The following is a 22,595-nucleotide window of genomic DNA, read 5'->3' on the forward strand; positions in this document are numbered from 1 at the left end:
TCACGAGATTTGCCAAGGTTTGGACAGGAATCGCTTGCCATGCAGTGACAATAGCCTGCTGCAATTCACGCACAGAGCAACCACACGCACAGAGCAACGCACGCACAGAGCAACCAACGCACAGAGCGACCACGCACAGAGCGACCAATAGCCTGCTGCAATTCACGCACATCCAAACGCACAATTCACGCTGCAATTCACGCACAGGCTGCTGGTACAAGTTGTCGATTTGACGTGTTACTTCTGCCCACAAGTTCTCTATCGGATTCATATCCGGGGACATGGCAGGCCACTCCATATTCTCGACACCACGGTCAGCAAGAAAGTGTTGGATCATGCGAGCACGATGAGGCCGTGCATTGTCATCTTGGAAGACAAAGTTTCCTCGAAAGGCTGCACGAGCAAATGGAAGCAATGTTTCTTCCAGAATGACCCTGTACTTGAACTGGTTCAGGTTTCCATTCAGAACAACCAGGTCAGTTTTGCCCCCTGCATGAAAAGCAGCCCAAACGGTCACCCCACCACCTCCAGCTTGGACTCTTGGCACTATACAATATTCGTTGTGGGCTTCATGCACTTGTCTGCGCACTCGGACGCGGCCATCTTGACGATAGACCAGAAATCTAGACTCGTCACTGAAGGTCACGTGATTCCAGTGTCCTGGCTGCCATTGATGGTGCTCTCTGGCCCACTGCAATTGGCACTGGCTGTGTTGTCTGGTCAGGCGTGGCTTTCTCAGGGGATGCCTGGCACGATAGCCTGCTTGAAGCAGTCGTTGGTTGACTAGCCTTCTGGATACAGGCACATTTGTCAGTTGCTGCCACTCAGCCCTAAGCCGATTAGCTGACTTGGTACGGCCATTGCAAACTAACCGGTGCAGCTGGCGATCATCTCTCCTTGTGGTTCTACGTGGACGTCCTGGCCTCGGTGTTGGAGTAGGGACACCCCTCTGAGCATTTCGTTTCAGGATCTTTGACACCTGACCTTGAGTGATGCCATACTGCCGAGCAATAGCACGCTGTTCCATGCCAGAATTTCGTAAAGCCACCACTCCATGACAAACAGCATTGTCGAGTTGACGGACCATCTCCAGAGGAAGCGGCAATAACTTTTGTAGACATGCAGCAGTTGTTTTCCACGAATACAGAATGCAACAACGCTTATATACCCGATTGTGAAGCCAATCATCAAATGTACCTGTCCTTACATTTTGTCACGCCACCTATGATATAATCCTGTTATTGACTTCTTGCTGCGAAAGACAATCAGTGACATGGTTCTTTCAACAAAGACATCACCGAAGGGTAAAAGAAACTCACCAGATTGATATACTGAGTTCAGAAAGTAAACCCAAGTCAAGAAAAAAAAAAAATTCCATATTAAATGCCAAGTCTGTATATATATATATATATATATATATATATATATATATATATATATATATATATATATATATATATATATATATATATATATATATATACATATATATACATATATATATATAAATTTTGTACACATCAGGACTTGTCTCCTATATCCACCGCCACTGATATTAATTCAGCCTGGGAATTCTTCCCCAGAAACCTGCTCTCACTTATGCACAGATTCATCCCATGTCTTCAATTCTCTTACCCATCCTCCCACTCTTGGTACTCTGAATCCTGTGGTGAGTCAGTTGCTTTTAAACTTGCTTTCTCCTCCTGGAAGGCAAATCCAACTGAAGACATCCTCAAATCATTCCACAAAGCTTGCAACAAGCGTGTCTACTCTCTCAAGAGCCAGAAAACAGCATCTGTCCAATCTCAAGAATGAGCTTTCAAACTTGTCTCCCTCCTCTAAAACCTGGTGGTGCCTTGTCAAGACTTGCAACCTCTGCCTCTCCATGCTTTGTCGCCCTCAGGTGTCTGCAGGACGCACATGGTCCACCAGCAACTCCATCCTAGTGAAACTGCCGAAATACAGAACCATTGCTCGCTCACCACTCATTTATTCCTTTTTTTCCCCCCACATGTGAAACCACCTTCCATAGTCTCTTCAATCTCATTCTTTCTTCCAGATCTTTAAGACAGCTGTTCACCACCATCTCAAGTCACCTCCCCGTCCAAAATCATTATCTCTTGTGCACCTGCTAAACCAACCCACCCCTCCCAAAAATTTTCCTTGTGTAATCATCTGGTCCACCCTTTGTGTTCTCCTTTACCGCTCATTGTTACCATTGTTACTTGGAGTGAGGTGGCGACTTTGATCTCTCCACAGCATCAAAAGTTTAAGTATTTTTCCATTTGTGTCTTTGTCAAATTTCCACTCGTTATTTTATTGTGTATGTGTCAATGTGTGTTTCTCGTTAGTTTTGGTTTGTAATTCGTGTAACTTGTAATTCATTAATCGTTTTCTGTTCGCTCTGCGTGTGCAGCCTTGTAACTTGAGGCTTGCCCCGTCGGTGTTTTGTTAATTTAACTTCTTTCCTTCGCTGTATTGGTTGCTTTTTTGATTTTTCTCTTCTCCCCTGAACATCTACCCTTTGTCTAACGCTTACCCTTTGTCTGCCCAACACAAAAAAAAGAAAACAACAATTATTTCCTTTTCTCCACGTGTGCTGTTGTCTCATCATGTGCTTATGTTGTGTGCTTCACTCCACGCTCTTCTCTCCACGTGTGCTGTCTCGCCCCGCCCCCTTTATCTCCTTTTCTTCCACCTTTTGCCCTGTTCATGTGACATGTGGTTGTCCCTCTAGGCTCCCCTCCCCGTCGGTATTTTGTGAATATAAGATTGTTTTTCACGGTTTTGTTTAAATATTATTTAAATATGTTTAAACTTTCCCCTGCAATGTTTTATTCAGTGGTAGATCACAACACGCTGTTTTTCTTCCTATTTAAAAGGCTTTTTTAAATTTCCTCTTCAATTCATTCCACTTCAAAAAAATATTCAATCTCTTACAATTCTTCCTCCCGACATGCTCTAAACTCACCTTCATTCCTCCCCGCCTCTATCGTTTTCAAACGGATCTGACTTGAAAATCACAATAAACCCAGTTTGTTACAAATGTTCGTTTTTCATTAATCATCCACTTTCTAAACTCCCCCCTCCCCCTCCCTTTCAATTCTCCCCCCTCACCCCTCCCTTCCTAAACTCCCCCCTCACCCCTCCCTTCCAAATCTCCTCCCTTCATAAACTCCCCCCTTGCCCCTCCCCTCCTAAACTCCCCCTCACCCCTCCCCTCCAAATCTCCCACTTTGCTCCTCCCCTTCAAATCTCCCTTCTCCCTCCTCACCGCTCTCCTTCAAAACGCCCCCATCCCCTCCCCTTCAAATTTCTCCCCTTACCATCTTTCTACAATTCTCCCCCCTCCTCCTCAAAGTTGCGTCCTCCCCACTTCGTCTCGTTTCTAGCTCATACCTTTGCAATTGTTTTTATGTTTTGCTATGCATTATGTTTTGCACTCTGTCAAAGCGTCTTTGGGCTTCCTGAAAAGCGCTATATAAAATAAATGCATTATTATTATTATTATACCTCCACCTCCTCCAACCTTCTACTTTCCTCTGCTCCCCCTCAAACAACCCCTCACTGTGCCTCATCCCATCACTATCAAACCTTTTGTCCCCCTCATCCTTCCCTTTCTTCTAACTCTTTTGCAATCTCTGACACACCATCAACAGCTCTCCCTACCTCCCCCTCTCATCCTTCATCTAACCCTACCCCTCCCCTGTCCTGCACCCGATGCTCCCCCTCCCTCTTCATTAAGGCTATGGACCTCAAACATCTGGGGCCTTCGCTCAAACCTGATTGATCTCTGCATTCAGGTTGCTTCTGAAAATCCAGACTTGATCTGCTTAACAGAAACTTTCCTCCTTCAAGATGTCTCTGATTCCTTAATATCTCTTCCTGATTACTCCCTCCTCTGGTATGATAGACCTGAGCCTCATTCTGGTGGTGGGGTTGCTATCTTTATCAAAAATTCTCTTCCTCACAATCCCTGCACTGCCCTCTCTCCACCCCACCCCCAGGAGTACCTCTGGCTACGGCTTCCTCTCCGCTCCCACCTTTTGTTCATATGTGTTCTGTCTGTCCTGTCCTCCAAACAGTGATGACTCCATTTACATTTCGCTGTCTGACAACATGGACCAGCTTCGATCCACTCATCCCAACTCTCTCTTCCTCATATGTGGCGACTTCAACTGTCATCATGCCAGCTGGCTGGGTGTGGGTACCTCGCTCACCAGCCATGGCATCTCAGCAAAGGACTTCTGCGACTCATTGGGACTGACACAATCTGTCAATTTCCCGACCTGGATCTCAGTCAATGGAGCATCTTCTCTTCTAGACTTGGTTATGACAAACTTCCCTGCAAATGTCTGCTGCTCTTCTTCTGCTCCAATCGGTTCTTCTGATCATGTGCTTGTTAAAGTGGTTATCTCTCTGGCCATTCTCAGAGAGCCTCCTCAGCGTCGACGAGTCTGGCATTTCACTCAGGACGACTGGCATGGTCTTCAAGCAGCCATCAATCATCTGGACTGGTCTCCCATCTCTACTGCCTCTGACATCAACTCTTCCTGGGAATTCTTCCAAAGTAAACTGCTCTCTCTCTCATGCACAGATTTATCCCATCTCGTCTTCAGTTGTCTTACCCTTCCTCCCGTCCATGGTACACGGAATCTTGTGGTGAAGCAGTTGCCCTGAAACAACTTGCCTTTGCCTCTTGGAAGGCAAATCCAACTGAAGGCAATCTCAGTTCCTTCCTCCAAGCTCGGAACAAGTGTGTCTACCCTCAGGAGTGCCAGGAAGCACTATCTCTCCACACTCAAGAATGAACTCTCAAACCTGTCTCCTTCCTCCAAATCCTGGTGGCGTCTGGTCAAATATGTTTCTGGTGTTTGTTCCCCCTTTTTTTGGCTCCACAGCCTCAAATGGCTCCACAGCTGACTCCGCACGTGAAAAAGCCGAATGCCTCAACTCTGTGTTTGCCTCAAAATCTTGTGTCCCAAACCCATCTCTCTCTGTACCAACATTACCCAGTCGAACCCAGCTGCTCCTGGACTCTGTGTCCTTCTCTCCTGACAAGGTGGACATGTTTTTGTCAAACCTCGACTCTGATTCTGCAACTGGACCAGATGGCATCAGCCCACGGGTCCTAAAATCCTGCTCTGCCGCTCGATCACACCCTTTCTCAATTTTCTTCACCCTCTCTTTTGCTCAAGGTCATCTGCCATCAGCTTGGAAATCAGCCAACATTACCGCTTTACACAAAAAGGTGCAAAAACAGATCCTTGCAACTACAGACCAATTAGCCTGCTCCTATTTATCAGGAAAGTCATGGAATCCATCATTGCTTTGGATATCAAATTCTTCCTCTTCTCCAATGGCTTGATCTCGGATCATTAATTTGGATTCAGACCAGGTCACTCTACTCTGGACATGCTGCTTCTGCTGTCTCCACAATGGATGGAGGTCCTCAATGCAAACAGGAAATCAGAGCTGTCTCCCTTGACATATCACGTGCCTTCGATACGGTCTGGCACCCCGTTCTGCTCACCAAACTCTCCTCCTATGGTATCCATGGAAATCTCCATGCATGGCTTGCGTACTTCCTCTCTAGTCGTAGTCAACTTGTGGCCTTGAATGGATTTCTCTCATCTCCCCCTTCCTGTTCAGGCTGGAGTTCCCTAAGGCAGTGTTCTGGGCCCTGTACTATTTATGGTCTTCATCAATGATCTCTCCGACTCTCTGGAAAATCCTCTTTCTCTTTGCTGATGACTCCACTCTCTGCCGCTCCATTCCTCATCCCTCAGATCGGCAGTCTGCAGCCTCCTCACTCTCTGCAGACCTGATCAAAATCACAGACTGGTCAAACAAGTGGAACATGTCTTTCAATCCTGACAAATCTCACTCTTACTATGTCTCTCTGAAAAGACCGACTGGACAACCCTCCCATATACTTTCTCAACAATCCTCTCCAAGAAGTTCTGTCACTCAAGCTTTTGGGTCTCACTATCTGCCATGATCTTTCCTGGGAAAACCACATTTCCAAGCTGGCCTCCAAAACCAGTCGCCGACTGGGCATCCTCCGTCGTGCTGTCCTTCTTTGGCACACCTGAGCTCACCACATACAAGGCTTTCATCCGTAGCTCAATGGAATACTGCTCTCCCCTCTGGGCCGGTGCTCCTGCCTCACATCTAGCTCAGCTTCACGCTGTTGAAACCAAAGCTTTCAGAATCATTGGAATCTCCCGCGATGAAGCTGATTGCGAGGACCTTTCACTCACTCACCGCAGGCAGGTTGGTGGTCTTTCTGTCTTCTACCGACTCCTTTCCGGCCTTGCTCCCCCAGCTCTGTCTGTGCTCTGTCCCCCAAATATTCCTGCAGGTCGCACAAGATCTGCCAGCAACCCTCTTCTGGTGAAACTGCCAAAATCAAGACTCTGCTCACCTTCACTCTTTCAATTCCTCTTTACTCCCACCTCTTGAACAACCTCCCTCACTCTCTTAAATCCCACTCCTCCCTCCAGGTCTTTAAAACAGCTGTTCCCCACCACCTCTTATCTTCCCCCATCCAAAACCTTGATCTCTTCTACCCCCGTTAATTCACCCCAGATCCACTTTGAAATACCAAACTTCTTTCCTGGAAGTCCTTGCAGTGTCCATGTGTTTTATACTTCTCCCCCCCCCCTCACCCTCCCTTCCCATTCCTCCTCCCCCCAAGCCCTCTCCCTCCCACAGATCTCCCGACGTCCCTGCTCTCAAATGTTGTGCTTGTGTGCTTCCCCCTCTCTCCCCATCTTGTCTTCTGCTCACCTTATTATATGTTTTATGTGTCCCTTTTTTGGGGGGGATTAATTTTAGCTCTTTCACGAGCCTCGATGTTGTTAAAAAAAAAAAATCCATTGTTTGTCTGTCTCCATCTATTTTCTCCTTCCACCCTGCTGTTGGCATTTCCTCTTTCTCCTGTTGTTCCCTTTGTTATGTTGTGTCATGATTTGTTCTGTGTCATAGCTCTTCCATGAGCCTTGACCATGTAGTTAATTTTATTTTTTAAACCCCCATTCAAATAATGCTCCCACATTTGCAGATTCGGCATTCGCAGCATTCTCCAGGAACGTTTCCCCAGCGAATGTCCTGGGTCCAACTAGACTTACCAAGCTCTCTCCCTGTGGCAAAGAAATCCGCCTTCATTCCTGGATTTCTGAGGTCCTCCACTCACACAGTCAATGTGTTGCCTCAATTGAATCCTCTCCTCTCCCAGTGGAGGTTGGAGTTTCACAAGGCAGTGTGTTGGGCCCAGTCTTGCTCCTCATCTGTATAAATGACATCTCCAATGCTCTAGATAATGCTCCCCATAATTTTGTAGATGACTCCCAATTGTGTAGTGCAGTTCCCCATGTATCTACTGGGCAGACAGCAGCTGCATTTCTCTCTGCTGATCTGGAAATGATTAGACACTGGTCTGATCAATCAAACATGTCCTTCAATTCTGGAAAATCACATGGTCTCCTTTCCTTCCACAACATTTCCAAGACTTTGAGTGTCTTGCTCCATTGGTGTGATACTCCTGTAATGTCCAGACCTAATCACATCCCCTTCATTCTTGTCGATAGCCACTAAGTATCTCCCCTGCTATGAACTACCAAAGCCATGACTATCCGGGATGCCTCTTTGCAGTGGTTGTACATTATACCCCACCAACGTAAGTTGGGGGCCAAATCTTCCCCATTTTTTCCTGCTGCCCGGATTCGTCAGGGCAGCGTGGTCACGGTCAGAGTGCCAATCGGTCCCCATCGACCGGCCCTTTCCCTCTTGTCTCTCTAACTCTGTTGTGGTCCTTACTTTGTGAAGGCACATCCTGGATGTGGGGGATCTTCGGGTCGCTCCTGGGAGATCGATCGGCTGTCTCTGTGTCGCAGGCTTGTTTGAAAGAACTGTCCAGGGCTTTTCAACAACAAGAACAACTAACAAAGACAATCCATTCATCTGTCCCCAAATCCCTTGATCACCTCCTCCACCCTTTATGACCCCCACTGGCTTTCTCTATCTTCGTTTTCCCTGGAACTGCTACAACTGCCTGCCACTCTATGCCTCTTACACCTTGCTGACCTTTTTTAATACGTGTCTCCCATTCTCCACATTTAGCAGTTCCTTAAATATTGCTTCCATCTACAAAAAATGTCCCCATTACTGCTCTATGTCACCTTATTGTCCCCAATATCACTTATTAACCTTTCCTTGCCTTGAGCCACCTTATAATAATTTATCTATAACCTTTTCCAAGCCTCCCATCTAGCCTTCGTCACTGCATTAATTGCCTTTTTTCACCTCACCATACCTTATGTAATCCTCTTGCCTGTTACCTTACCATTCCTTAAAGACCTTTTTCCTTCTGTCTGAATGTCACCTGAATCTGAGTGTTCCACCACTAATGCTCCTCACTACTTGAGTTTTACCACACACATTAACAGCTGTCCACAACAAGGCGTCCATGTTACTCCACTCCCTTTTCTGTCACCCGACTTCTCCTCGTTCTCTCAACTTCTTCCTTCAATCTGACGCACTGCACCCTGTACTGTTTTAAACCCTGATGTTCTCCTTACTTCTCATTCTGAAGTCTGCCAGACTCGACCAGCTTCTAATCTATCACTAATAACCTATTGTGGCTCACCTCCGTCTCCCCAAGATCGTTCCGCCTCGCTTCAAAATAATCAATCTGGCTCCTTTAGGGTCCACTTTTAAAGGTGTTCTCACATTATTCTCTCTGACAAAAACCCGACTTTGTTACAAATAGTTTCAAACTCCCTCCTCAACCCAAGCGGTCACACGGCGGTGTCTCCAACATCCATTCTCATTCCCCCCCACTACTGGTCCCATAGCCTTTCCCACCACGTACTCCTTGGTCACCACCTATTCCGAGACGTACAAAGCCATTCACTTCAAATGTATTTTAATTTTCATTGTGCTCATTGTACATGGTTTGGAGGAACCGGTCAGGAGGCATGAGGAGGAAACAATTATGAAAAATAATAAATTCTTTCGTCGTTGATTAAACAACAGAATGAAAGCAACATTTGCAACAAAAACGCCCAATCGAATTTTTGCAATCATTTGTAAAGGACTTAAAACGTCGACATAAAACACATTTCAAACATTTATATGATATCGCACTCATGTCGATCTGTTCACTTTCGTGTTCATTCTTCAAGTATATCTTTGGCTGAAGAGTAATGAGGGCCGGAGGGATCGGGGGACATTCCCAAAACCTTTTTCGGTGCCAACATCATTATTATTTTAGAAAGGGGGGGATAATGTTATGAATAATCACAACAATGAATAATGGCAGAGAATAAAAGTTTTGTAGTTATTATCTCGTGTCCTTGCTAAAAAAAAAAGTTTTGTAGTTTGTCCCACTTTACCTCTACAATTCGGTGAGACAGGATTGTGGTATTCTTTATAACACCTGAGTAGACCTTGTCGAGAAGTTCTACCAAGATACCTTTTAAATGTACTTTCAAATCGAAATGCGGTTTGTACTTCGGCCCAGACCGAGCAATAAACCATTCAATTCACATCACACACGCCTTTAAACATTTTACAGGCACACCACCGAGGCGCACACCATCGTGCCATGTTATAGTGGTCGGTGCCATACGATAACACAAGAGTATCTTCATAATGCATATTTGATTTCTACTTCTTGTTTTCTTTTTGAAAAGGACATTCAATTAATTCTTTAAAAACATGTGGGGTCATTGAATAGGTGGTAAGAAAGTGTGGTTAAAAGAAGGTTCCAAAGCGGTGGCAGGTATGGAAATAAGTGCAACAAAAAGGTCAAATCACGTCGGAGTCGGACTTTAGTGAAAAGACAAAGTTGCGACAAAACACCTTGGTGTCAGGAGGCAAATAAATTAAGTGTATTTAATTTGACTGAATGCAGGAAAACTAGAGGCGGGTGTTTGGTACACCAGGCCGAAGCCCTGGTCCTAGCCATAGTTCATTTCCCTGTGTGTTTCTTTCTGGAGGAATAGGTGACGGAAGACGAGGAGGAGGGGGAGGAGACAGGGATTGGGACCGAGAAGTTTCTCCCTCATCGTATTGTGAAGTTGGTGGAGCACTGGGAGGGAAAGCGTCTGTGTGAGGAGCACTTGGGGGTGGACGCAGTGGGGCAGAGGTGGGAGGATGCGGTGGGGGAGGAGTCGGTGCAGGAGGAGGTGGTAGGGCCGACTCGTCGCTGCTGAAGCAAGCGCTGAGAAGGGTAACATCCTGCGGGAACAAGAAAAGCATGAAGGAGCATTTTTGGTTAATGCTGAAACAGAGTTTTTCAGTTTAAGATTACCAATTAAAACGCTTGTGAATCATGAAAGAAACAAAGAGTTGACTTTGAGAGTGTGATGGAGAATGGTGAGTATGTAAGTTAAGATTGTATGCTTGAGGACATGGAAGGGGTGATCGAGAATGAGGACGGAGGCAATGAACGAGTCACGATGGATGGAGGTCGTGAAATCTTAAAGCAAAGCAAAAGGTGTGGATTAAAAACCAGGTGCCTCAAAGACCCACAGATGTACTCGAGGTCGGTATTAAGAGTATTGAGGAATTGGTGGGACTAAAGACATGCCAGGCCAGCGACAGTGAAGTCCCATTTGGTGAAGCAAGAGCCCTGCCAAGGAAACGGTGCACAGTTGGTCACACGGCGGATTTTGTTTTACAACAGCAATATCCTTAGTGAATTAAACAGAGACAACATGTTCAGATGAGAAGGTTCTGAATAGGCCATTTATATTCAATGGGTAAACTAGGCTACTTGGTGCATACCTCCACCTGCAACCTCACCTGCAATAATGAACCACGATTAATGGATTGTATTCTGGTGTTGAATTTTGATGGGGAATAATGCGCATACCTCCACCAGGCCGAACAGTTCATGTTTTCTATCCCACTGATAGGCCATGTCTGGATCCAGACCTAAACCAGAATCGAATCGGTTTGTTTTTTTCAGTTAACCAACTCCGTCATAACTCGTCCACAACTTATTGAGATACTGTATCATATTGGTTTTGGCCCCATGTCTCAATGGAGAGTGTCTGTCTTGTTAAACGGTTAAGGTGTCTGTCTTGAGATCTTAGGGTCCTGAGTTTGAGCCCCTGTCATATCGTTGAATTAACACCAGGTGCGCTGGCTCGGCCTGTCATCCTTCCAATGTTGGCAAAATGAGTACCAGCTGATTGGTAATGGGGGTTGGGGGGGGCATTGCATCAGCGGTGCAGCCACGCCCTCAGAAAATAATGCAGCCAATCAACCGCAGGCTGCATAAAAAAACACCACTAGTTTAAAAAGAAACAAAACAAAAAAAGGCTCAAATCCCAATTTAGATCCAGATCTTCACCAAATTCGAATCAATTCTTCCTCGTCACACAACCAACCTGTCCACCAAGTTTCGTCCGAACCCGTCCATGGCTTTTTTGAGGTATCCTACTCACTGACAGACAAACAGGGGCGAAACAACCTCCATCCACCTTTGGTGGTGCAGGTAAATATACCGTCCACTGAAAAATATGTCCTGTGCCAGACCTGCGATTGAGTGTACTGAAAATTGCTCTTAGATTTTGAAGAGAGGAAGAGAAGGACAACGAGCTCCATATAAAAGATTGGGGACAAAGTGAAACGGTTGGTCCAGGGATGGTGAAAGAGAATCAGGTAAGGAAAGCTTGTTTTGTGTAAAGCGCAGTATTTAGTCATTCTGAGGTGGTTACCGCATGGATATGGAGAAGACTTCAAATTTACAGTGCTGTCACTGTGGAGGCTTCATCCAGACTTTCACATTCTTCTGCACTTGTTGCTTCCAAGTGACGTTGTGGCAATGAGTTGATCAATGAAAACTGGACAGGATTTGTTGATGTGGTTGCTGATTCATCATCATCATCACCATCATATTTATTCTTCAAACCACTTTCCTCATTGCCGGGCCCAGGTGTTTCATCATAGCCACTCCTTCCACCACTCCAATTGGCCGATGATGACGTGCCAGGATGGACATTACTCCTGTGCATTGACTCTTCTACACATGGATTGGTTTGCCCGATTTCAAGATCCTTTTTCATTCCGTTGCTCTCACTTTCACCGAGTTCCCCTTCACTCAGGCCTCCTATGCTTCCTGGATGGCTCTCCATCTCCACTGTCATTCTTGAATCGTTTTCACTGCTTGAACTTCTTGCGCCGTTAGAATCTCTATTCTGTTGCTTTTTCGTGCTTTGCGTACTATCACCTTCACTCTTACTCTCTGCAGTCGTTACTTTCATGTTGCTGTAAATGCTCCCTTCTTCAGTTGTACTCTCTGCACTCATTCCTTTCACCCCATCGTAGATGCTCCCTTCTTCACTCATCCCCCTCATCCTACTGTAAATGCTCCCTCCTTCAGTTGTGCTCTCTTCCTTCATTCCCCTCATCCTACTGTAAATGCTCCCTCCTTCAGTTGTGCTATCTGCACTCATCCTACTGTAAATGCTCCCTCCTTCAGTTGTGCTCCCTTCTTCACTCACCCCCCTCATCCTACTGTAAATGCTCCCTCCTTCAGTTGTGCTATCTGCACTCATTCCTTTCACCCCATGGTAGATGCTCCCTCCTTCACTCATGCTATCTGCACTCATCCCCCTCATCCTACTGTAAATGCTCCCTCCTTCAGCTGTGCTCTCTTCCTTCACTCCCCTCATCCTACTGTAAATGCTCCCTCCTTCAGTTGTGCTATCTGTGCTTATTTCGGCCCTCTCAATGTTAATGTTTCCTACACAAATGGTGCTCCCAGCACTAGTTTCTTTCATCCGAATCTGAATGCTCTCTCCTTCGCTTGTGCTCTGAGCACTAAGCTCTTTTGGCCTGACACCTGCATATCTCACTCCCTTGGTGCTGGTCCAACGTTCTTCCTCACTCCTTTCTTCTTCTTCACCTGGGTGTTTTAGTCTGCCATTTGTAGTCTCCTCGGTGTCCAAAACTTCCTCACTGCTTGCACTTTTACTTTTCCAACTCCCTTCTTTGCTGCTTTCTTTGTCTGTTTCACTTCCTTGATGTTTCACTCTAATGCGTCCTACATCACTACTTCTATTTTCTGTACTTCTCCCTGATGTTTCACTTCCTATTTTCTCACTCAATTCTTCACCAAAAACATCATCAGTGCAAGTCGAGAATCCTCGACTAAATGAACGTTCCAGAAACACCTTATTCCTATAAGCTTTCCTTCTCGCAACCTCATCAGCATCTTCAGAGCTCTTCAGAGCTTTTGGATCTACAACATCACATTCATTTTCACTGAATTCGTTACTATGAGAAGAGCTTAGATCTTCTTCTTCCTCTTCTACTTCTTCTTCTTCAACCTCTTCTTTTGCCTCACTGTCATTTTCTTCCTCACCATAATCATCAGGATGCTTCCATGAATATGCTGATAATTCTGATTGTGTCTCGTCTTCATGACGAGTTGCCTCTGCTTCTTGCTCAGTTTCTTCCTCTGCTTCTTGCTCAGTTTCTTCCTCTGCTTCTTGCTCAGTTTCTTCCTCTGCTTCTTGCTCAGTTTCTTCCTCTGCTTCTTGCTCAGTTTCTTCCTCTGCTTCTTGCTCAGTTTCTTCCTCTGCTTCTTGCTCAGTTTCTTCCTCTGCTTCTTGCTCAGTTTCTTCCTCTGCTTCTTGCTCAGTTTCTTCCTCTGCTTCTTGCTCAGTTTCTTCCTCTTCTTCTTGTTCAGTTTCTTCCTCTGCTTCTTGCTCAGTTTCTTCCTCTTCTTCTTGTTCCGTGTCCTCTTCATGTCCAGTCTCCTCTTCCTCTTGTTGTCCAGTCTCTTCCTCTTCATCACTCATTGCTTGTACTCCCTCTCCTGTTTCTTCTGCATCAACATCACCATCTAACTCTTCTTTCACCTCCTCTATATCCCCAGTAGTAGAAGACACTGAAGATGGTACTGCTAACCGTCTGCGGAAGTAGCTACCTGCAATCTCTTCTGATGCCGTCCCACTTGAACGTCTACCTGACCAGTCACGCACGCGCCGCACAATCATTGGAAGCAAGCGAACACCTCCCCAACCTCTCAAGGCATCCCATCGAGCACCCCAACCTCTTGTTCCATTATCTCGGTTTACCAAACCCTCTGCCTCACTCCCGTTTGTTGTCAACCTATCTACGTCCCCTTCGGTCTCACTTCCCTGACTACGCATCTTGTGTCCATGAATTGCCTCGCCATCTGTATCCTCAGGGGCTGGAGAGATCTGCCCACGTCTGTGCTGGCGCCGTGCATGCTTAGTAGATTTTTCCTGGTGAAAAGGGTTGGGAATGTTACATCTCAACAAATTATACAGCTCTGCACACAATTCCACACCTTCAACGATGCAGCACAATGAGAATTTCCACATTCAGACTTTCCACAGACAAGTGCAATACACACAGCAAATGAGCATGCAGCCAATGAGCAGAAAATGCAATGGAATGCAATGGGCAACACATTTTTCCTCATTCATTTTTCTTCATGTTGTACCTCCTTTTATTTGTATTTGTTTTCCAAAATTGTTTTCACAAACCCTCAGAATTTCTAATAATAACTATGACATACTACTCAGAGGTACTGTGGTAAGGTATTAACCTCAATGTGAATATTTAATCTGGATCATTTAAGGTTACAAGTGACGTATTACATAAACTAGCAACGGTACCCGTCCTATGGGCGGGACTTCAATTGGGAGGCCCAAATGAAAAGGCAAAATAACAGAAATTGAAAGTTTTTATTTTATTTTAAACGATTTATATAAACATCCGTTGAATCATATCACACGCAAATCATCAAAATCTAAACAGTACATGGTGCCCATTTTGAAAAAAGATTGAATTCTGCAAAACGGAAGCTACACATCTTTCTCAGTTGCACGTTTATGTGTGAAGAGTGCGCGCCGAATCTGTAACACGGGAGCAGCGGCTACACCTGTTTCTCAGTTGCTTTGCACATGCTGCCGTGTTATTTCGGAGCCGCACGTTTATATAGGAAGAGTTCGTCAGGAGTCGATCTACTCTCTCCTGGTATGAAGAATAAACAGTATTTGTAGAATTTCAACAAAAGCCAAATCACTGTTCATATCGGTAAATATTATTCCATCGTGTTTGGAAAAACTGGAAAACCAATATAGCCTATTTTGCTCCCAGGGGTCCCAGGAATACCCACCCAAAATATCGTTGCGATCGGTTGAGCTGTTTTTGCGGTACCTTGAACGGACGGACGGACATTTGGGGAATTATAGTGAGATATATGGAAGGAAAATAAAATTCCATTCAAGAAAGAAAAATTACTTATTTGCTTTCAAAACTTTATTTTTATATCTTGTTACACTTTGTCATATCACATGACTCAATTTTGTGATGCTGCGCATCTAATTTGCATATTACTTTTCAACTAAAATAAATTAAACTTCGTCATAACTTTTGAATGCATTATTCCGATTTGTTCTGATTTGGAGTATGTATTTAAAAGGGCTACACATCGTGAAGTAAACAACATGTATAGAGGGTACCATATTTTAAAATACCTTCAACATTTTGTAAAATTTTGTAAAAATCTGTAGAAATTTTGTAATTTGTATAAATTTCTTGTAAAAATTTCCTGCACGCTTTTACCTCGTCAGAAAAAAAGAATCATAAAAAAGTTTGGTACTGGATCTCATTCTTTAAAGTTCAGGACATTTGATAAACTGAAAAGATGAACTGTGCCAAATTTAAAGTTCACTGCACCTCCGCTTCAAAATTTATGATGCAAAATCCATAAGAATATAGATTCTGAGATAAACGCATTTTATGAGTGCGGAATCATATGTGCTTCCAAAAGAAACACGTTAATCATGATTTTTGCCTTAACATGTTTTTCTGTTGTTTTTTGTGTGTGTTGAATCCTCAGGCTCTGAACACAATTCCACCACATCCGCCAATTCTACACACTCTGAAGAGTAATTTAGCACTAAATTTGAAAGTGTGATTTTTTAAAAGTCACTTGTAACTTTAAGTAAATTAACGTTTTTGTTCTGATTACGAGTTAAAATGAAACACAAGTCAAAATATTGATAAATACCCGACTTGATATTATTATCGTCGATTTTTTTTCCCCTTCACTTTAGCGAATTTCTGAGTAAACCCTCAACGTGCTGACGTGTCCAGTCCAAGATTGGCTGTGAACATTACACTTGCACACAACACTCATTGGCAGTTCATTTCTTTTCAAATTACTATTCTCATTAATCATGTTTAAAACATTCCTGAAAGTGTCACATTTTACAATATATTGTATAAGTATGTAATTAGCAGGTATGTGCGACAGACTGGTGTAGAGGTAAGTGTACCTACATTTGAGCTGTCTAGTCTGCTTTTGATTCCTGAGGAAGCCATGAAATCGGATTGGTGTTTAATAGGAAGTGTGTTACATCAAAAAGTTTGTTGTTCCTTGGAGGACATTAAACTGCGTGTACCCCATCTGCTACCATTAGTTGTTGGATGTAAAAAAATCCCAAGGTGCCTTTGGGCTGACAGGATGGCCTAGAGGTACGCACACTCACCTCTAAGCTGTCTAGCCTGGGTTTGAATCCTGACCCAGATATAAACTGCCATCCTGTCGGCAGTCATCCCCTTCGTCCGATTGTAAGCGCTCCCTCCTTCATTTGTGCTCTCTGCACTCATCCCCTTTATCTTACTGAATTTGGTTCTGATGTCCAGCTCATTCTGTCATGAATTCAAATTAAAGCAACTTTGAACATTCGTCGGAGGATGTTAACGATCCCACGGTGTCCTTCACGAAGAGTGACCGAGCTATCGTTGGCATCCTGGTCAAATTCCAAATTCCTGCACTAACCCACAGAGGGCATCGCATCAGCAGCAGCCGCACCCTCAGCCAATGATGCTACCCCACAGCCTTGAGCTGCATTCAAATGAAGAAGAAGATGGTGTCTATCGTGAAGAGTCGGTAAGTTACCATAAATACATTACAAATTCCTGCACTGACCAGTTATAGTCGAACATCAAGTCCTGCCAGCTGCTACATGAAAAACCTGGGTCAATCTATCTCCTGCAGCCGAACCAACTGGAATGTTGGCTTAAATGGGGCCATTATCTGGTACCCCGGCATAAATTTTGTGTCCTTTAAGCTAAGCAATATTACGCTGTTAATTTAAATATGAAGCTTAATATTATTGATATCTCTCTTGATTAGGAGGAAGCACAGGACGTCTTGCTCTCACATCACAGACAGGTTAATGGCCTCACCTCAGTGTTTTACTGCCGCGTCAGCCCTCTAACCATCGCCAGCTCCTCCAGGACACATGCGTTTTTCTAAATTCCCCCTCCAGGTTAAACTCCCAAAATCCAAGCTTTCTGCCGCCTCCACTCTTTTGTTCTTCTTTCCTCCCATATGTGGAACCATCCTGAGATAATTCAATCCCACTTTTCTCGAAGGCGTATTGAGCAGGTGTTGCATTACCATTTCATCTCATATCCTTATAGACATGGGCTTCTTTTTTTACTCCCATGAACCCCAACTAATGCAACCCTGTTACTTGCAGGTTGCTGTGTTTCCTCCTTTCCTCTATCTGTTTTCTTCCCTAGCTTGTTATGTCCAAATGTGTCTCTGTGGCCCCACTGTAAATTATTTTCACTTTTCACCACATCATCTCACTTATCCTTGAGACTCAATCATATATACATATATATATAATAAAAGTAGTAGTAGGAGACAATTAGCAGCGGTCACAGTGAATTTAAGCCTTGGTCTAGACTCTAGAGGTACGCACATCTTTAAAAAAAAATTCCCTTTAATTTTATTTTAGGTTTCTTCCTGGTATGTGAAACACCCTGCAACTCGTGACTGCAGAAAACTGACTTTTTGGAAAGCCGACCGCATTTTCCACCCAATTATCATGTATGTTGAAAGTTTCATGTCAATTGCTCAAGTTGTGGAGAAAATGAATTTACAAGCGAATAAAAGTGAAGGCGAAAGAAAAAAAAAGTGAGGGCCTCGGACGATATTCCACAACATGGTCAAGGATGGTTGTGGACGCCTATTTCTAGTTAAATTAATAAAAACAACTTTGTTGTAAGATTTTCACATGCTCTTCCAAATAATGTGTTTTTGTGAGTTTTGTGTTGCTGCTTTTAAGGTTGGTACAACTGAAATTTTCCGTTGAGTCGAGCAAAACGATTTTAAAATTTGATGTGAATTCGCAACTGTTGGTATTGTCGAAGTCGCGAATTTGATTTTGTTTTGATGTGTAACAGATTGTGCATGATGTTGATTTACACTCTTAATGGAGTGAACTGGCTATTTCACTACATAAGATAAATTAGCTTGAAGGTCAAAAAAAATGTGATAAAGAAAACAAACACGCACATCCTTTAAATGGAAGGTCCTAATAAATAACAGTAGGAAACAAAGTTTTGTTTTATGATGAAAAGCTGAAATGTGCTCCAATAGCCTTCATTGTCTGATTACATGATATTGTTTTTGTCTGATTACATGATATTGTTTTTGTCTGATTACATGATATTGTTTTTGTCTGATTACATGATATTGTTTTTGTCTGATTACATGATATTGTTTTTGTCTGATTACATGATATTGCTTTTGTCTGATTACATGATATTGTTTTTGTCTGATTACATGATATTGTTTTTGTCTGATTACACGATATTGCTTTTGTCTGATTACACGATATTGTTTTTGTCTGATTACACGACATTGTTTTTGTCTGATTACACGATATTGTTTTTGTCTGATTACACGATATTGTTTTTGTCTGATTACACGATATTGTTTTTGTCTGATTACATGATATTGTTTTTGTCTGATTACATGATATTGTTTTTGTCTGATGACATGATATTGTTTTTGTCTGATTACATGATATTGTTTTTGTCTGATTACATGATATTGTTTTTGTCTGATTACATGATATTGTTTTTGTCTGATTACATGATATTATTTTGTCTGATTACATGATTGTTTTTGTCTGATTACATGACTGTTTTTGTCTGATTACATGATATTGTTTTTATCTGATTACATGATATTGTTTTGTCTGATTACATGATATTGTTTTTGTCTGATGACATGATATTGTTTTTGTCTGATTACATGATATTGTTTTTGTCTGATTACATGATATTGTTTTTGTCTGATTACATGATATTGTTTTTGTCTGATTACATGATATTGTTTTTGTCTGATTACATGATATTGTTTTTGTCTGATTACCTGATATTGTTTTTGTCTGATTACGTGATATTGTTTTTGTCTGATTACACGATATTGTTTTTGTCTGATTACGTGATATTGTTTTTGTCTGATTACGTGATATTGTTTTTGTCTGATTACATGATATTGTTTTTGTCTGATTACATGATATTGTTTTTGTCTGATTACATGATATTGTTCAGCTGTTATATATAATTTAAAGCAAATTTGAAATATAAATTTTGGGAGGGAAATTGGAATGAACAATAGCCAATGAGTGTTATATACATGTGTGACATTTCACAGGAAATTGTGGGCCTTACATGTTTGTGCCCTTGGAAATTATGAGGAAATCGACCGAAATTGCGGTTCCAACTGTGTCTTCATAAAAGTACAAGAACATTTAAAATTCCAATAATGATCAGAACTAGAAACTCTCAACTTAAAAAAATTGATTTTTGTTTCACTTTAAAGATAGCATGGCTATCTGGACCATTATGGAAACCAATACATAACTAAGCTGCGATCTTTTCTCAGCATATATTTTCCTTAATAGGTAGTATGTTACAATTATGGTGCAAGTGCATGTATTAGTATTCATTTTTCACTTTTTGTGAAGATTTTAAGTAGAACCACCCTTGATGCACCCTGGATATCTCTTCAAAACCCTTGATCTGAGTGCACCGAGTGTGACCTCTGACCTGACCACGGCCTCCATCCCGACTGTAGTAGTACCCACCATCCACTTCCGGGCCAAAGTCTCCATAAAGCCCAGCAAGACGTCGACGGCTGGGAAAACTACAAAAGAAATCGAACCATAATGATCAGAATCAGCATAAGCAATGCATCATCAGCAACAACACTCCAATCATTCAAATTATTGCCATTGTCACAAATTTCTCATAATCAATAACAAACTTTTTATCTGTAAGGTTTTTTTTGTCAGCTTCAGATATCTACAACTTCAAATGAAAAGCAGGAACTAAAACGTGTTAATGGTTATGAAGTTGCTGATAATAGTATTGTCGCGTCGCCCGGCGATTGAGATCACCATGGACGGATAGCCGAACCAGCTTTAACTCCGAGGTGACTCCCAAAAATGGTGGTTATTTTTAACGCACGCCGGAATGAAGATGCGAGATGTTTAACTAACTGAATAAAATAAATACACGGGTTTATTCCGAAACCACAACAAATAAACACGACAATAAAATGTACATGTTATTTAATGAAAAAAAAACGTGGATGGAAATAAATATTGTGGTAAAACGAATTCCTGCTGAGGTATCTCACAGACCGACTCACAAAACATGACAGGGGAAAGATAAAATAAAAATAAAATGTTTCCTTTTTGTGCTGGCACTTAGCTGTCTCCAAAGGGTCTTTTTGAGAGAGAGAAAGAGAGGTGGTGATGATTGAGTCCAATGCCTCTCACGCAGGAGCACACAAGATGGTGACGACCAACGAAAAACAAGGGCGTCGAAGGCAAGTGGTGAAGACGGCCTCCTTCGCCTCACTCGTGGCCTCCTCTGCCTCGCTCGCAGCAGCCTCCGCCTCCGAAGAGCACAACAGCCAAAACCTCCCTCAAAATTCTGACGCAACAAAATCTCCAAAAGCGTGCACAAGATCTCTCAGCACACAAAATATCCAGCTTCTTGTCTGATGATCGGAAAAAGCACACTCCTCTTCCTCTCGCCACGAGAGCCAATCGCGCCGCTTGGGGCGTGGCCTGCCGGCCTTCCCAACCTCCCACTGATTATTCGCCCCTTCTGGGCGGGCCCCCCGCCTTATTAGGTCCATGGGGCTGGGCGTAGTTTGACCGGCTCGTTCTTGGCATTTGCCAGCGGTTGTTGTCATTTAAGGGTTGTGTCAGCAAAAACGTTTCGGGAAAATTACCGGTACAGAGGGTGTGACGCACAGGGGAGGTCCTTAAACCCTCTTACTAATTAGCATGGCATCATCCCTCGTATGATGCACAATTAAACAACCTTAAGCTACATTGTCTCGACTTAACACATCAAAATGCTCCTACATGTCACGCGGTCCATGCTATTTCCTATACAGTTCTACCTCTCCTATGGTATTCTTTTATATACCCCCCATAAATGCAACAGTATTATGGCATGAAAACTTTTCGCTCACCTGTCCCGTGCACGTGGGGCGTTGCCTCGGGATTTGCCGAATGGTGATTGGCCGAATTTGAAACCACACGTGGGAAAATATAAACCCCATGTTTTCCCAACAGGTTCCTGTTAGCCTAACAGCTCAATGGTGGAAAGAGAAATCGTCCCCATGCTATTACTTTAATAAGCAGTTTTAACAACACAGGAGGTGATAATAAAGGCAAACACAGCAAGAATCAATAAATTGCTGTACAAACAATCTATTTAATGATGAGAGCACGAACCACGAAAGAGCTTAGATAAGCCAACACAGAAGCCTGTGATCATAAGCCAGACAATCTGACAAAGGATGGGGAAAGGAAAGTGGGATTGCAGATGAGCAAATCGTCTGCCAGAGCAGTAAAAAAATAATGGGAGATAATGGAGCGAATGGAATGGCTGCTCATGGTGGCAGGAAATTGGCACAGAACAAGACAAAGGAACACTCGGCAGTGAACTCGTTTAGGAATGTAATTGGCTTGCGCCCTTTGATAAGGCTGCTGCAGTTATTCGTCTTTTGTGTTCTCCAAGCTACACTGCATTTCCTTCTGACGTCCGGCTCGTTCTGTCTTGAACCGTCTTTGGTGATGTGTCCTGTTCAAACTTCCAATGTGTTTCAACCTCTCATGTGTTTCTCCACGGTGGCACTTCCCTCATATGCCACCCATCTCCCTGCCACAGCCTATACATTTGCCATATAAAAATACACCTCACATCAGTAGAGATCCCCACCCTTTCCCGTGCAAATAGCATTCTTATGATCCACGTGCTATGATTGTTTACATGCGTGTCTCTTACCCATCATAACCATAAAAGTCTGGGACGAAATACTCTTGGCTGGTGTCAATGCCAGACTCCATGGAAAGCTCCTGCAATGTGAAACACCAATGCAGATCATTCATCCAACTTCTTACTCTTTTGCAACTACATTGTATGAAATTACTTCCACTTGCATATCAAATTGATTACTGCCAACCCACGACTCACTCTGGAGGCTCACTAATGCATACCGCACAGTACCTGGGATCATTTTAGCTAATGAAGTCATAAAACGTTTATAATGGATGAAATCAATAGGAAGTTGATTTTGGTGATTGGAAACAACGAACTGACGTGATGGGAATCGGACCTTTCAGGCGTTAACCCTTGGTCTCTTTTGCTCTGACGAAGATTTAATGCCAGAAAAGTGTGTGCATGGAGGGGTGCGCGAATGGGGTGTG

General features: G+C 43.3%; 1 protein-coding gene and 1 long non-coding RNA gene across 2 annotated transcripts in view; one reads left to right on the forward strand and one right to left on the reverse strand.

Moving 5' to 3' along the window:
* The window catches only part of CCNB1IP1 (cyclin B1 interacting protein 1), a 160,474-nt gene that overhangs the window by 132,396 nt on the left and 5,483 nt on the right, over window positions 1-22,595 (forward strand). The gene's annotated exons all lie outside the window — the stretch shown is intronic.
* Window positions 8,923-22,228, reverse strand: LOC137419480 (uncharacterized). Its single transcript, XR_010982894.2, has 3 exons — window positions 22,174-22,228; window positions 19,915-20,011; window positions 8,923-10,245 (listed from the first exon to the last, which is right to left on the reverse strand). It is a non-coding gene; the product is annotated as an uncharacterized LOC137419480 (long non-coding RNA).

This window comes from Myxine glutinosa, chromosome 1 (genome assembly GCF_964187855.1).
Source record: "Myxine glutinosa chromosome 1, kmMyxGlut1.1, whole genome shotgun sequence".
NCBI lineage: Eukaryota > Metazoa > Chordata > Myxini > Myxiniformes > Myxinidae > Myxine > Myxine glutinosa.